Source organism: Podarcis liolepis, assembly GCF_965112155.1.
Source record: "Podarcis liolepis genome assembly, chromosome: 15".
In the NCBI taxonomy this organism is placed as follows: domain Eukaryota; kingdom Metazoa; phylum Chordata; class Lepidosauria; order Squamata; family Lacertidae; genus Podarcis; species Podarcis liolepis.
This window is the reverse complement of record NC_139566.1, coordinates 24,351,489-24,365,739: the sequence shown is the minus strand read 5'-3', so window position 1 is coordinate 24,365,739 and position 14,251 is coordinate 24,351,489. Positions and strand designations below refer to the sequence as shown.

Below are 14,251 nucleotides of genomic sequence, written 5' to 3'. Positions count from 1 at the left end.
AAAAACAAACTTGTGCTCATAGGAACATAGGAAGCTGCCTTATACTAGACAATTGATCCATCTAAGCCAGTACTGCCAAACACTGACAGGCAGCATCTCTCATGGGATTCAAATGGGAGTGTTTCCCAGGCCTTTCTGGAGACACCAGGTATCAAATCTGGGGTGTTTTGCACGCAGAGCAAATGCTGAGTGCCAGCTGTTCTTCAAGAAGCTGATAAATATGGCTTGATCTTCATTTTCCATTGCTTGTGAAAGACATCCAAAGCCTAGGACATATTCTGCTGTACAGATTACAGTGAAGGTGGCATTTCCTGCTTCTTTTCAGATGGAACTTCCAAGGACAGTGCCCCTTTTTAAAAAGAGAAGGACTTGGGAACATGTGCAAAGAATAGCAGCCATTGTCTGTAATCTACCACTGACACAGATTCTTCCTTGCGTCGGTGTCATATTCCTGCAGTTCTAGAATTGGAGTGGAACCAGTTTACGGAACTGCTCTAGTCTGAATCAGCCATCTTAATCTAACTTTTGCAGGTTTGTTCTGGCATCTTGGAATGCCTTTGACACATTCATCTTTGTTTCTTCCAGCAAGGTAGGACGAAGGATTTCGTTACAATTCTGTGTTGGTGATAAAATCTCTTTGCTCAAGGAATGTACTCCTTTGATTGCAGGAAGTGAGGTTTCTCAGGTTTAAAGGTCTGGAGAACTGAAATGTCATTTTGTTAGGGTGGCCCAACTGCATTTTTTTAAATCAAGTATTTAAATATCAGTTTTGTTTTCTTACATGTATGGCATTAGAACCAATTGTATGATCTGATTCTCATTTCCCCGCGATAGGACCCCAACTTACATTGCTGAAAATAAAATCCTGGGAATGCAATCATCTGTGTCTGATGTATGAAGGCCAATATCATTAGAATCTTTACAGCCACTTCTAGTCGTTATTCTTCATTATATGCAAGTTAATATACATTTGGAATTTTTGTTAAGTCTTGCATGCCATGCAAGGTCCGACCGCGGACCTGCTCACAGGTATGCCCTCCCAACATCTTGCTGGCACTCCTCACCCAACTGCATCTTTCACTTGAAACAATTGTCACACTTTGCCTAATTGTAGGGCTGGTCCTGCACAAGTGCATATGTCACTGGCTTTTATTTTTCCTCATCTTTAATTACCCAGCGCATTCTGAAGTGCTATCATTCATGCAGGAGAGGAGAAATAAAGCCCAAAGTTGGTGATCACCAGCAAAGGTCCATTCTCCGTACCTGTTGCAGCAATACATTTGGTCCTGACTATTTTATAGCCATTTCCCGTTAAACAAAAACAGATCGTAAAGATATTTGCGAAAGTTCTGCATTTTCAGCACTGCTGCATACTTCCCCTGCTAAGCCCCCCGCCACACTTCTGTTTTTGATAGTTGGGAAGGGAAATTGATAATGCTCCAACACGGTATTCCCCAGACTTTTATTCTAGACTGTGATAACTATTGTAGCACAAAAATGGGAACCGCCATACAGCTTGCCATACCTCTCTGGTGCAAGTAGAAATCCCCCTGGTCTTTAATCCAAGGCAACTGTGTTGACTTGGGTACCCAATTTCTGCCCTCTGTTAGAAAATACAGTAAACATTCCAGCTTTGGGGTTTTAAGTGAGAATATTGTAAGGCCTTGAGGACAATAGTCTAACCTTTACAAATACATCTTCAAAGAAAACCCTCACCCAACAAAAATAATAATTTTTCCAGATTGTGAAATAGCTGACACTTCATATTTTGTGTGTATGTTTCATTTTAATTGTATTTTTTCCTTTATTCTTGTATGTCATCAAATTATGTTTTTAATTATGTTTTAACTGTTCAATATGTCTTAACAGTTTTTAATTCTGAATTTTAAATGGCTGGTAACCCCGTCCTTGCTGGTGAGGGGCGGGCAACAAATTTAGTAATAATGCTAATAATATATAAAAAAGAAAACTTTTATTGAATATATGGGAAATAACTGTACAGCGGAAAATGCTGGCAGCATTAAGATAAATTCAACAGTGTAAATACCGGTAAGTTATGATGGATGTATTAATGGTATACTGAATGGTATAGTTTCTGTAAAATATGCAGGGATTTATGATACCGGTATGTAAAATGAACCATGGAAGGAAGGGAACTCACTGATATCTTAAGGATGTAAGAATGAGTACTTCAAATTGCAAAACAGAAAATTTAAAATATATATAATAAAATTTATATATAGATAAATTAATAGTAACACACACACACACATGTTCTTAAAGGCAGTATAAAATTCTTGTTGCTGATTGGTTTTCTTTTGTCGGAATTCGCCTCATAATGAACGCTTCCCTCAGTGTCGCTGCGAAAGAAGGAGCCATCCCCTCAAGGCGTTGGGACGCGAGGAGAAGGAAAAAGGAACTTTTTATTTTAATTTCATTTTAGTCCGCGTGGAGAGGCGATAGTGGCCAGCTCCCTTCAGCCCTGAGCCGAGAAGCAACACCGCCGCCACCACCTGCCTCGGGAAGAAGCCGACGAGACGCGCCCCCGACCCGCCTCCCACCGTTTCCCCCTCAGGAGGAGCGTCGAGGCAGGAGGCCGCCCTCGCTCGCGCTCCTTCCCGCCCTCCATCGCTTCCCCCACCGGGCTCCTCCTTCTCCTCCTTCCCCCGCCCCACCCTTCGGTGTGTGGCCCCGGCCGCCATGTTGTTGTGGTTGTGAGGAGGGAGGCGGAGGCGCCGAGCCGCAGAGCCGAGGGGAAGGCGGCGGCAGAAGCAGCAGCGACGACGACGCCGAGGGGAAGCCGAGCGACCACCCCCCTCCGAGCCGCCGCCGCCGCCGCGCCCCGTTGGGGGGTGGGGAGGAGGGACCCCCGCCATGGCCGGCCGCTGCCACCGCCGCTGGGTAAGGAGGAGGAGGAGGAAGAGAGGCGGCCGAGGAAGAGCAGCAGTAGCAGCAGCCCGAATGGGAAGGGAGAAGGACGGCTGAGGAGCGGGGCCGGGGCCTGGCATCTTATTCCTCAGGCAGCTGCGGCCTGGCGTATTCCGGAGTTGGGCCTTTTTCTCGGGCCGGAGGGGGGCGAGAGAGAGGAGGCACTTTCCACCCTTTTGGGGTCTTCGTGTCCCCCCACCCACCCCAAGGCTTCAGGGCCGCCGCTTCTCTGGGATTCCTGTTTCTCTTCCCACTGCAACCTTTGTTTGTTTAAAGTCTTGCCCTTGTCAAAGAGAAGAGGCCGTTTTGCGTTCTGTGTCCTCCCTTGTTGTTGTTTGTTGCTGCAGGGTTTTTGCTGTTAGCGTTGCCCTCTGTTATCGCCGGTGTGTCAGGGTTGCCCTCCCTGGGTAATAAGAAGCGTTGGTAAATAATAACGGAGGGCAGGGCTAATAGGGATACTTAATAATGAATGGTGGTGGTAAATAAGTCGCCCTGCTGCTTGGTTTTTTAATAGAGTTGTTTAGAGCGCTGCTGCTTCTCACAGTCCTTTTTTTGGGGGGGGGGATAAGTGTGGAGGTAGCTGCTGGTGGTGGTCTTGGGACCTCTCAGTGTTACTACATCGTGTTATAGATAATATGTTTTATCCAGTGCTGCTCAGAATAAACCTACTGAGATTAATGGACCTAAATTAGTCGTGCCAATTTATTTCTATGAGTTTGCTTGGAGTTGGAGTTGACAGGATACAACCTTGTGTGTGTGTGTACTATCTCATATGGGGATAACAGCTCTGTAAGGTAGATCAGTGTTATTGTGAATGGGGGTGAGGCAGGTCATGGGACAGAATAACTGCTAGCCTAAGCCCGCCTGATGAGTTTGTGGCCAAGGTGAAAACTGAATCTGGACTCTTCTATCTTGCTTAGGAGCATGAAGCCTGCTCCTGTGCCTCTTTTTATTCTGGAGTAAAGTCCCACTGAATTCAGTAGGGCTTACCCCCCATAAAGAAGTGGGTAAATTTACTTGAAAGTAAGGCTTGCTGTATTCTGTGGGACATAGTTTCAAGGAAGCGTACACGGGTCCCAAATTTTGGCCTCTTAACTCTTGCTCAACTGCATGGGACATTTGAGGAACATAAACATACATGTAAGTAAATGCAAGGTGTACTTGGCTTCCCTTTGGCTGGGTGCATCCATGTTTTAGGCCTGAGACCAATTTGTGTGGCAGAAGATTGAGTTTGTTAACCCCCCCCTTTTCCTCCCATATTATGTGTTTCTCCTTTTCCCTTTTAACCCTAGATCTGATATTTTCGTTTTTTCCTCACCTTCCTGTATGTTGTCTTCCTGCCCCCGGTTTAATGTTATCATCAGCACACAGTCATCTTTGTTCTCCACAATAATTAATATCCAAAGTAACTCCCAATTTATGCTTCCATCCTTGCCATCACCATGCAGATTAGACCACACTGAAAAGGGTGTACAGAAAATCCACCCATTTGTGTCTCTGTAATCTGCTATGAGTATGATTTGGTGATTGAAGCAGTGCTGTAAATAACCACTTACCAGGTTACCTGTGGCAAGTGTAAATTGCCTCTGGAGACTAGCAAAGGAGCATGACAAAAGTTGGCTTTTAGTATTGTGAAGACCACAAATGACTAGACACAAAGATGTGTGCCCTTACTGGGTTTAGGTTAACTTTTGTAGATTTTGATATGCAAGCTAAAGGGATACTGGGGGAGCATTTAATCTCTTTTAAGTGATCTTGGGAATGTCCTCAGGTGAGACCTTTTAACTCTCACACCCCTTATGGTATGCATGTGTGTAATGGATAAGTTTCGTGATATTTCCTTTCCTCCTCATACTGCACAACTGTTTGCAAGGTTGCTGGTGCTACCCACTGCACGTGGGTGACTTTTGTATGAGATACGGTCAGTATTGTGTGGGTATTGTGTGGGATACCTGCATATGAAAATAGTTAAGACCGTTGTGAGGAAGCCTGGGTTAATCACCTTCTTTCCCACCCCTGTATCCTTCACCTTTCCAAAGGACTACAACATCCCTTTATTGGTTCAGAGTTTGTCTCTGTATTCAGATATAGAGGTTTATCTTTCTACTCCCCTAAGGTTTTACCTAAAGTGGATAGAGACATAGAACTGAGAACATGAACTTTTCTGTAGAAAGACTGGATTTTACCACTGCAGGGGTGTGACTAGAAAGTCAGAATGATGATTTCAGAATTATTGTTGTGTCATGGGACTCTGTTTTTACCTTTTCTGATTCAAGTTGTGTTGGAGACTATGTTCCATTTGTGGTGTTCTAGATATGGGGTGTGGTGTGCCATGCTGAGTTGGGTAGACACTGTTAAGTGATTGCTTGCAGGTTTACAGGAGCTCGACTTGAGTTTGGTTCTGGACTTGAAGCAGTTCTTTCATCTTGAAAGTTGGCAGTGGTTGCTAATTTCAGGTTTTCTTGCATATAATATACTGTTGCTGGAATTTGTTATTTTTGAAGGCCATTTCATTCTATACTTGTTACTATAAGCTTCACAATCTCTTCCAGATCTGTCTGTCTAGCTGTAAAGGAGGATTTTTTCCAAAATCATTCACCACCAGCACAATCCTAACCATGTCTACTCAGAAGGAAGTTCTATTGCATTCAGTGGGGCTTACTTCCAAGTAAGTGCAGCTAGGATTGCAGCCACAGATGTTTCTATATCTTTGCTTGGGAGCTGAAGGGATGGTGCTGGTGTTACCACAATGGTCTTGAGTGATTCAATTGTACAGTATTTCTAAGGCAGTCTTATGCACACTGACCAGAGTTAGCCTAATTCAACAAAGTGACACTTCCAACTAAACAAGCATAGGATTGAGCGGCAGGCTTCAAGTTCAATGGAAATCTGTCAATTAACTAATGGACATCCCTTGGAAATTCAACTTCAGATCTAAGTGACCAGTGCCCTTTAAAAGCTGTATTGTGCTGAGAAAACATGTGGGATAGAGAAGGCCCGGCTTTCCCTCCCTTGTCCAATGTCCACCATGAGTGGAATGTGTATGTGAGGATGGGGGTTGCTTGCCCTGGGCTGCCAGGAAGGTATTGGATATATCCACTGTGTAGGTGCATACTATTTAAATGTCCAACATTGCTTCCACATTATCTTATCTCTACTACTTATTGTGACATGATGAATGGTCACTGCTGCTTCACTCCTCCTCCATCTGCTGCATCATTAATCCAGAACTGGAATGTGTTCTATCAGTACTTTACATATGGATACATGGAGGGGTTTGAATATTTCAGAAGTGTAGGTGAAGTGGAACATCAGAGTGATGAAAAGTACTGAGTGTTGTATGGAAAGATTTCTCAAAGTTTCATGTGACAGAGGGCAGGTAGATATAGGAACATTGCCAGGTTTTGAAGGAGTAATGATATATGGCAACTCCCCTCCCTGTGCCTAATGCCCTCCACTTGTTGTGGACTACAACTCTCATCATTCCCAGTCATTGACCATGCAGGTTGGGACTGATGGGAGTTAGGCTCCAAAAAAACTATCTGGAGAGAACAGTTGGGGAAAGTTAATACAATATGTGGAATTTGAGAACTGCCTGGTGTGGAGTAGGCACATAGCTTCAGGTGGTTGGGTATTTATTGGTTAGTAGAAGACTGAAGAATGGAACTGCGTCATTTTGTGTGCAGCAAGCAAAGCATCTCCTAATGCATATTGCCATGCTAAGCTGTGTATTGAGACTGTAAACTGCAGAGGTGTTAAGGCAAGGGGGGAAGCCAAGATTAATGCAAAAGAGATACTTAATTTTCAAGGACAACATTGCAGGTGGTTGTTATGCATACGAGAATAAATAATCAAGTATGAGGAAAGAAGGCACTCCACCTTTGATACTTCAGGTAAATTTTGCAGCTTGTTAAAGAATGATTCCAGCTGCTTTTAAACTGCTTGCACTAGGTGTGCTTAATGGATTTGACTAAAGTTTTAAATCCTCAAAAAATATGTTACTAAGTTTTGGATTTTCCCAGAACATGGGAAGTTGCATTATGCAGAGTCTATTTCAGATGGGTTTCAGGGAGGAGTCTTTCTTAGTCCTAGTTGAAGATATTGAGGATTGAACCTGGGATCTTTCACATCCAAAGCATGTGCACTACTACTGAGCTGTGGCCCTGAGTAAATCCCATGAAGATGCTTTGCAGCTCACTGGCTATAAAATAGCAAACACTGTTGTTACAGGGAAGATTTGCCACTTGGCTTTTTGTACCATGTTTAGGGCTTTAGGCAGGTTTTAGCAATATCTGTTGCTTGAGATGGCTAGTAGTAGTGGGTTTGTGCATACCTGAATCAGAACCTTGTTTATGGCACACAAAATTTATTTTCCAGAAAAATATCCTGTAGAAAACAAGAGTCATCTATTTTCACAAAAGTAAAACCAACCAGCCAACCAACCTGTATGCATAACTTGTACAAGCTGGCATGCTGTATGCCATGGGTAGCCAAAGTGGTGCCCTGCAGATGTTTTGGACTACAACTCACATCCCTTATCATTGGATTTGCTGCTGGGAGCTGTAGTCCAAAACATTTGCAGGGTACCATGTTGGCTAGCTCTGTTGTATTTTTTTTAAAAAATAATTTTTATTAACAGGCCAATCAAATCACATTAATTCCAAATCACATTAGTTCCAAATTATACAGACAAATTTTTAAAATTTTGTTGGGGGTACCCATACTTCGAGCTCCGAAAGGGATCCAAACATCACTCTTGCTGCTGCTTTAATGACACAATTCTGTCCATATAGTCTCTTTGTTATTTTCCTCATCTTCTTGTTGTTATATATTCCTTTCTTTGTGATCTCTGATAATATTCACAAGCGGGTGGCTAGCTCTGTTGTAAGCCATACAGTGTAGCATATCACCTGGCACCAGAATTCCTCACTGAGGGAGAAGAGGACTGAAAGTGAATAAAAGAATCATGCCATACTTTCATTTAGATCATACAGGACTTTCTTATGGTATCGGCGATGCAGACGTTTGTTTAGTTTGTTCCAGTTTACCAATCTTTCCTTCAGTTTATTTGCACAAACTTGAGGCTGTTAGCTTGGATGCCAGAATAACTTGGGGTTGCCAACACACAAGGGAGGGAAAGGGAGCCTTCTCTGCCCAGGCTCCAATGTGCACTTCTTATTTATTTATTCATTTATTTATTTCATTTATGACTCGCTTCCCAAGAAACATCCTAACATCAAAAACATAAACAATTTCAAATTTAATACAAATTGGGATAAAAATCCCCACTTAAAAGTCTTGTTGAAAAAGGAAGATCTGAAAAGACAGTAGTAGGACTGCTCCTTTCTGACATGTAACGGGAGTGAGCTCCAAAGGGTAGGTGCTGCCATACTAAATTCCTGATTTCTACCTTGTATAGAACAGACCCTGTGATGAGATGATCATGGTTTGAGTCAACCAGTTTCGGACCCAGGTTGTGAGCTTCCAGGCAAACCATTGCTTGTAGCTTTGTTTCCTTTAATTTCCAGTACACTAAGCACTTCACAAATTGATTCCTGTCTCTGGAAGCAGTGGTGTGAATGTGTAACTATGGTTTGTCAGTTCAGATATCATGCCCATCATTCATTAATTATGTGTGATGCCAGAATTGAACCCTATGCTGAACTTTGAAAATAAGTTTCTTCTGTAAGAGAGAATTTTGCTTCTTGTATGGTTAATACAGTATACACATACTGACTAGAGAAGCCTTTCTCAAACTTGAGTCCCCAGATGTTCGACTACAACTCTCATCATTCCTAGCCAGCATGGCCAGTGGTCAGGCATGATGGGAGTTGTAGTTCAAGAACATCTGGGAACCCAGGGTTGAGAAAGGCTAGACTAGAGTGTTGTGTTTCAGGTCGGTTATCATAAGGGGAAAAGAAAGATGAGACTCATTGCTTCATTCTCTTTCCTAGGTGATTTTTGGTCCATAAGCAAATCACATCCTGGGTAGGATATTTTATTAGGGATGTGATGATGTAATCAGATCTCAAGAAGGTCTTTTAAGGAGTGCAGAATCCTAGGCAAACATTATAGCTAAGGTGTTCCTCATAGAGGAGAACATGCTTCTAGCTGATTTGAACACTTTAAAGTATGCGGTTGTGACTTTACACCCAGGAGCACAGCATATAATTCTCACTGTTCTGTAAAGTGCTTGTCTGTGCATTGTGACATCATCTGATTTAAAATGGGGAGAGAGAAGCTGTTATTCCAAATTCCATTTTCAGAGTCTGGGAATAATAGCCTCAACTGGTATTTGCTTGTACAAGCCAGGCAAGTAGGCTTTGTTTGTCATATCATGTTTTTAAAGACTTGAGATCTCAGGAATCTCCAGTTAGAGTGGGAAACAATTCTGTGTGGAACCCTGGGGAGAGACTGTTACTCTGAGTAGACAGTATTGAATGTGGTGGACTAGTAGTCTGACTTGGTTTAAGGGAAGTGGTTCCTGCCTTCTGTTAACTGCCCTATGCATGGCAAGTGGAAGCTATAGTGTTGACCAGGAGATCATGTCTAATTACCTGGGAGGGGAATGAAAATGCTATAAAAATGTAATGGGTTAAAGTATATTTTCTTTAATCCCAATTCAGTCCTTCACTCTCATTTTTTTTTGCATGGTTGTTTGTTTAAAATAAACAATCAAGCAAATTGGGAGGCATGCTAACAATTTAAACATTAGCCAAAACATTACATCCAGAAACAAAAAAATAAAATAAAAATAGTTATATCATAGTCCCATCTGAACTGGGAAGCATGAGCCCTGTCTGAAAAGGCCCTGTTGATTTACCTGCAGCCTAAGGCCTCTGCTGCTGCCAGCTGCCTGCATACCATTCCCTTTTCGCAAGCTTACTCTTGGGGGTAAGGATAGCAACAGAGAGGGCTTGTGGCTTTGAAGACCTCAGACGTGATGCTGAGGGAATGCTTATTACTGCCAGGAAGCATTGGAAATGCAGTTTCTATTATTTTGTAATGTAGTGAACGCTCTACATTTAACACTGGAAGCATCAGGAACTAAATTCCCCATGTTTCCTTGTGTCAGACTGGGAGGTGTCCCTGCTGTCAGCATCCCCTTCTCATCTCCATGCAAGAGTAAGTGTGAGGAAGGGGCTGGAGGGGCTGCTTTGATGGCACTGAATCTAAACCCCTAGGTCTTTGGCAGGGACTTGGAGTGGGGGGAAATTCTTGCACTTTCCATTCCAAAGTTTCCCATTGCAACTGTGCAAGATCTCTAACTGGCTGAAGGCAAATGCCGTGGTTATCTTAAAAAAGGGAGGGTCCATGGAATTGTGTGCTTCCTAGAGATAATGAATAAGCTTGGCAAGTAGAACAAAAAAGCAGCTTAAGCTTATAAACAAGCTGAGCAGTTCCTAGCAGTCTACAGTTTTGAAGAGCATTTTTATAAAGAGCAAACGGTATCACCTTAATTCAGCTTCCTCTGTTGGTATGGTAAATTGTTTGACTGAGGGTAACACACCAGATTGAAAGCATTCAAACATCTATTTGATGACATTCATGAATTATAAATTGGAGAAATATATTTTAGAGCATTAGGTTGGGCTGTTGGAGAACTTCGCTAATAATTCATTGTTGGTGTACAACAAGATTTGGCTGGGATCTGCTTAGTCAATTCTAGTCACTTTTATTAGTCACCTAGATGAAGGGTGTGACATAGGCCTGGCTCTCACTGTGGTGGTAAGCTTGTCTCTGGATGTGGCACTTCAGACAGGTGCGGCTCACGTAATGAAATGCTGCTCCACGTATATATAATAGATAATACTGTATCCTTGCACATTGAAAACTAGGGAGACTGGTTCTAGCCTTAGCCTAGCCTTCTCTCCCATTTCCTAGTTTTCTGTGCAGAGTGGGTATTTTGTATGGAGAAGCATTCCATCACGTGAGCCCATACCTGTGGTTTAAAACAGAACAGCTCACGTTCAGGTCAACCACCTCAGTAGAAACAAGACCTAAGAAGGGCTGATTTAGAATTCAAAGTTTATATTGGCCAGTTAAAGCACTTGCTTGGAAACCAAAGACAAATGCCAAGTTGTTACTGACCTCAAAATAGAGGAATTTATAAACTGGTGGATAATTGGTGGATAGCCGGGGGGGGGGGGGGGAGAGAGAGAGAGACGGGGACGAATCCACAACGCGACAGTGACAACAGAAAATGCAAATTCAGTTTTGAGGTGCAATAACAAATATGGCATACAGATTAAATTGTGTACCTTCCATTGATTAAGCAGTATTCTGTCAATTTTTGTGAAAGATATACAACTAAGTAGAATAGTTGCGAACGCACAACACAGAGTTTCCTAAAGCTAGTTACTATATTTTTTTAGAGAAGATTGAAGAGGTGGGTTGAAATCACAAGATAGGGTGTTCCAAATGCTTAATAAATGGCTGTTATAATGTATATCTGCTTGCTTGTGAGTATAGATTACCCTTAGGCAAGCAAGCAGTTATTGGGAATGAATTTCCCTTCTCCCCTTGCTCCTAGCTAATGTGCCGCAAACAACTTACGGTACTTTGTAATGCCTTAACAGGTGAACAGTAAAAATTATGGTGGGCTAGTAATTTTGGGAGTCTTATTTGCAAAGCTTTTATAATTGGAACCCCTTCTTCCTTTGGTACTAGGACTGTCACTAGTCCCATAATGAAATTTCTAATATGCAAATATCTTGTCTGATGTGTGGGAAGGGAATACTGTACCTATTTCTTGTTTCTGTGCCTGTCTTTAATTTGTAACCCTTTACCAGCTACATTTCATGCTGGAAGTGGAGTACTCTTTTAGTTCATCATCATAATAAATAAAAAAAATGGTCTTCCTTGTTTGCTCTAAACATAAACGTCATATGAAGTTATGAACTTTCTCTGGTATAGTCTATTGGTTAAAGTAATATATGTTGTAACTTAATTTTCTTAATTAAACTTAATTTTAACTTAAGTAACTTAATTTTCTCTTATGTTCCTGATAAATTAATAGATAAAAGGAACCAATTACCTTGACTTAAAAAAGAACATTGAGGATGCTGAAGGGATCTAGAAGACATATGAAGAAAGGCTGAAGGAACTGTGAGTTTAGCTCATAAAGGATTTTTCTACCTTTGTGGGGACTTGTTTGCGAGGCTGTTATAATGTTGACTGTTGTCAAATACATATCCAAAAACTACAGAAAAAGCTGTTTAAATTTTGCACTGAAGATCGGCTAAGAAGCAGTAGGTTTAAACTACAGGAAGCTAGACTGAAAATGGAGGAGGGAGTTTTACAGCAGCAACAGCAAGATGATAATTCATTACTTAAGAGAATGTGAAATTTACAATCATTTAGTAGGTTTAGACAAGATGGTATTGTGTCCCTGTCAGTTATGATTCTACAGATTTACTTTAGTTTTTTTAAAAATTAAATGTACTCTGCTGGAGAACAAATTGGCTGCCTTTAGATATTTACTGTATTTCTGTTTAAATAGGAAGATTTATGTTGCTGACAGCCAACCTTTTAAGCAAGCGTGCTACAGGTACAGCATTCCAGTTTTCATGTAAAACCCAAGCCAAGGATGAAAACTACAGAACCAGCTTATTGGATCTTGCTTGGTCACTACGCTCTCACCCGCTGGAGCAAATGAAAAACCTTGCTTTCATTTGGTACAGTTGGCATTTACTATAGCTGTGTTATAGGCTGCTAGTAGCTCTAACTTATTATGACTGCATCCCCCCCCCCCGCCCCCGGTATACAGTCTTACTTGTCAAAAGTAGGCTTTGGTCAACTACATGCATTTTGTCTAAAGTTACTGGTCTCTTTCTACTTGTTGATGTTGACATGAGCCTAGGCAGAAAAGAAAAGTGTGGTTCTTCCAAGGGCACTAATAACCGTAATCAATTTTAAGAAGTGCTTTCATTGGTGAGAAATGAGAATTTCAGCACCTGTGTGTTTACTGCAGAAATTCTGGAACTTTTTAAAGTCAGCAGAGTCAGAGTTACATTCTGCAGCCTTCTGGAGAACACCTAAGTTGGGAGGGAACCAAAGGATGAAGTATAAAGTATTTTTGGAACAAATGGGAAATTTACCCAGAGAACATTTAAACTCCATAATGAATTCACTGTTACAGTTCTGTAAGGTATACTTGTTCAAAATGGAAAATTGAGTGTTTTTAGTATTTTATTGTCCTGCATATTTCTATTGTATTATTTGTGCAACTGCTTCCAGGTTGCATAAGTAAGACTGATAGGTACAGGTTTGTTTATATTAAATCTGTGAATTGTGAAGTCAGTTTTGATTCATATCAATTTAATGCCACCACAGTAATATAAAATTTTGTCCACTTGCTAAATAAATTGTTTACAATTTGTAATACAGTTCTGTTTGCTCAGAATGTCTGGGGCTGTTACCTAGTTGTACCCATTCCTATTAAGTCCTTAACTTGAGCGTGATAAGGGCCAGCCCTTCGGCAGTTCTGTTCCTGGAACCGGCACCCACCCAGCCATCATGTGTGGAATCACTGGTTTTCATTCTCATGCTTGCAAAAGGATCTCACAATGTTGATGATCTATACCAGCTCCCTTAACTCAAGGTTTTAAAATCCCTTGTCCCAGCTTGGGTTGGGGGGAACGTAAACTCCCTGAAAAATTGATATGTTAGTATGTAGGACTTAAAAATATTGATTCACCATTTCAAAGAGCTAGTACTGAAACAGCTGGTATGGTTTCTAGGAATTTGAAATATCTTTCTCTTCCTCCATCATGTTCACTCTTGCCCTTATCATTGCTGTTGCATTCTTTTTTGAAGAATGGTATGCTGGTTTACAGTCTTTTAAAAAAGTGACTTATGAGGAAAAGGGGGAAAGCTTAGGAGAGATAGGTACATCCTTGTTTTCTTCAGTGGACTGGGGGTTTATTAATATAAGAAATGAAAGGCAGAGTGTCCAGATTGATGGCCATGTCCCCTCACAACACAGGAAGTCTCATAAAAGACCCAAGAAGCAGCAGCAGATCATTTTAATCTATAGGGAGAAATTCCTCTAAGTCTCAGTCCCCAGCACTGCAGCTCTCTGCAGGCAGTGCTTGAAGAAGTACTATACTTAGGAAACATGTCTCTTAACATGTCTGTAGACTACTACTCCATGTTCAGAGAACAACCTCTTCCATGAATGGTAGAGGAGTGGGGGGTAATCTTAACATGTGATAATATAACCATTTCTTACAGCAGCTCTGCTGGTATTCTGCCAGAAGCTGCTGTTTGTCCTGTGGGGCTGGCTCGGTAGCTAACACTAGAACACAGGAGAGCAAAGTAT

General features: G+C 41.7%; 1 protein-coding gene across 40 annotated transcripts in view; it reads left to right on the top strand.

Moving 5' to 3' along the window:
• The first annotated feature begins 2,283 nt into the window (after positions 1-2,283).
• The window catches only part of MTMR3 (myotubularin related protein 3), a 56,334-nt gene continuing 44,366 nt past the window's right edge, over positions 2,284-14,251 (top strand). For 7 of the 40 annotated variants that reach the window (XM_083478484.1, XM_083478476.1, XM_083478466.1 and 4 more), the window contains exons 1-2: positions 2,676-2,901; positions 11,948-12,036. The gene's annotated coding sequence lies outside the window, so the exon portion shown is untranslated. Of the gene's footprint in view, positions 2,902-5,480; positions 5,597-11,947; positions 12,037-12,430; positions 12,606-14,251 lie in introns of all 40 variants that reach the window. The other 33 variants (XM_083478468.1, XM_083478463.1, XM_083478458.1 and 30 more) reach the window with 14 other exon arrangements.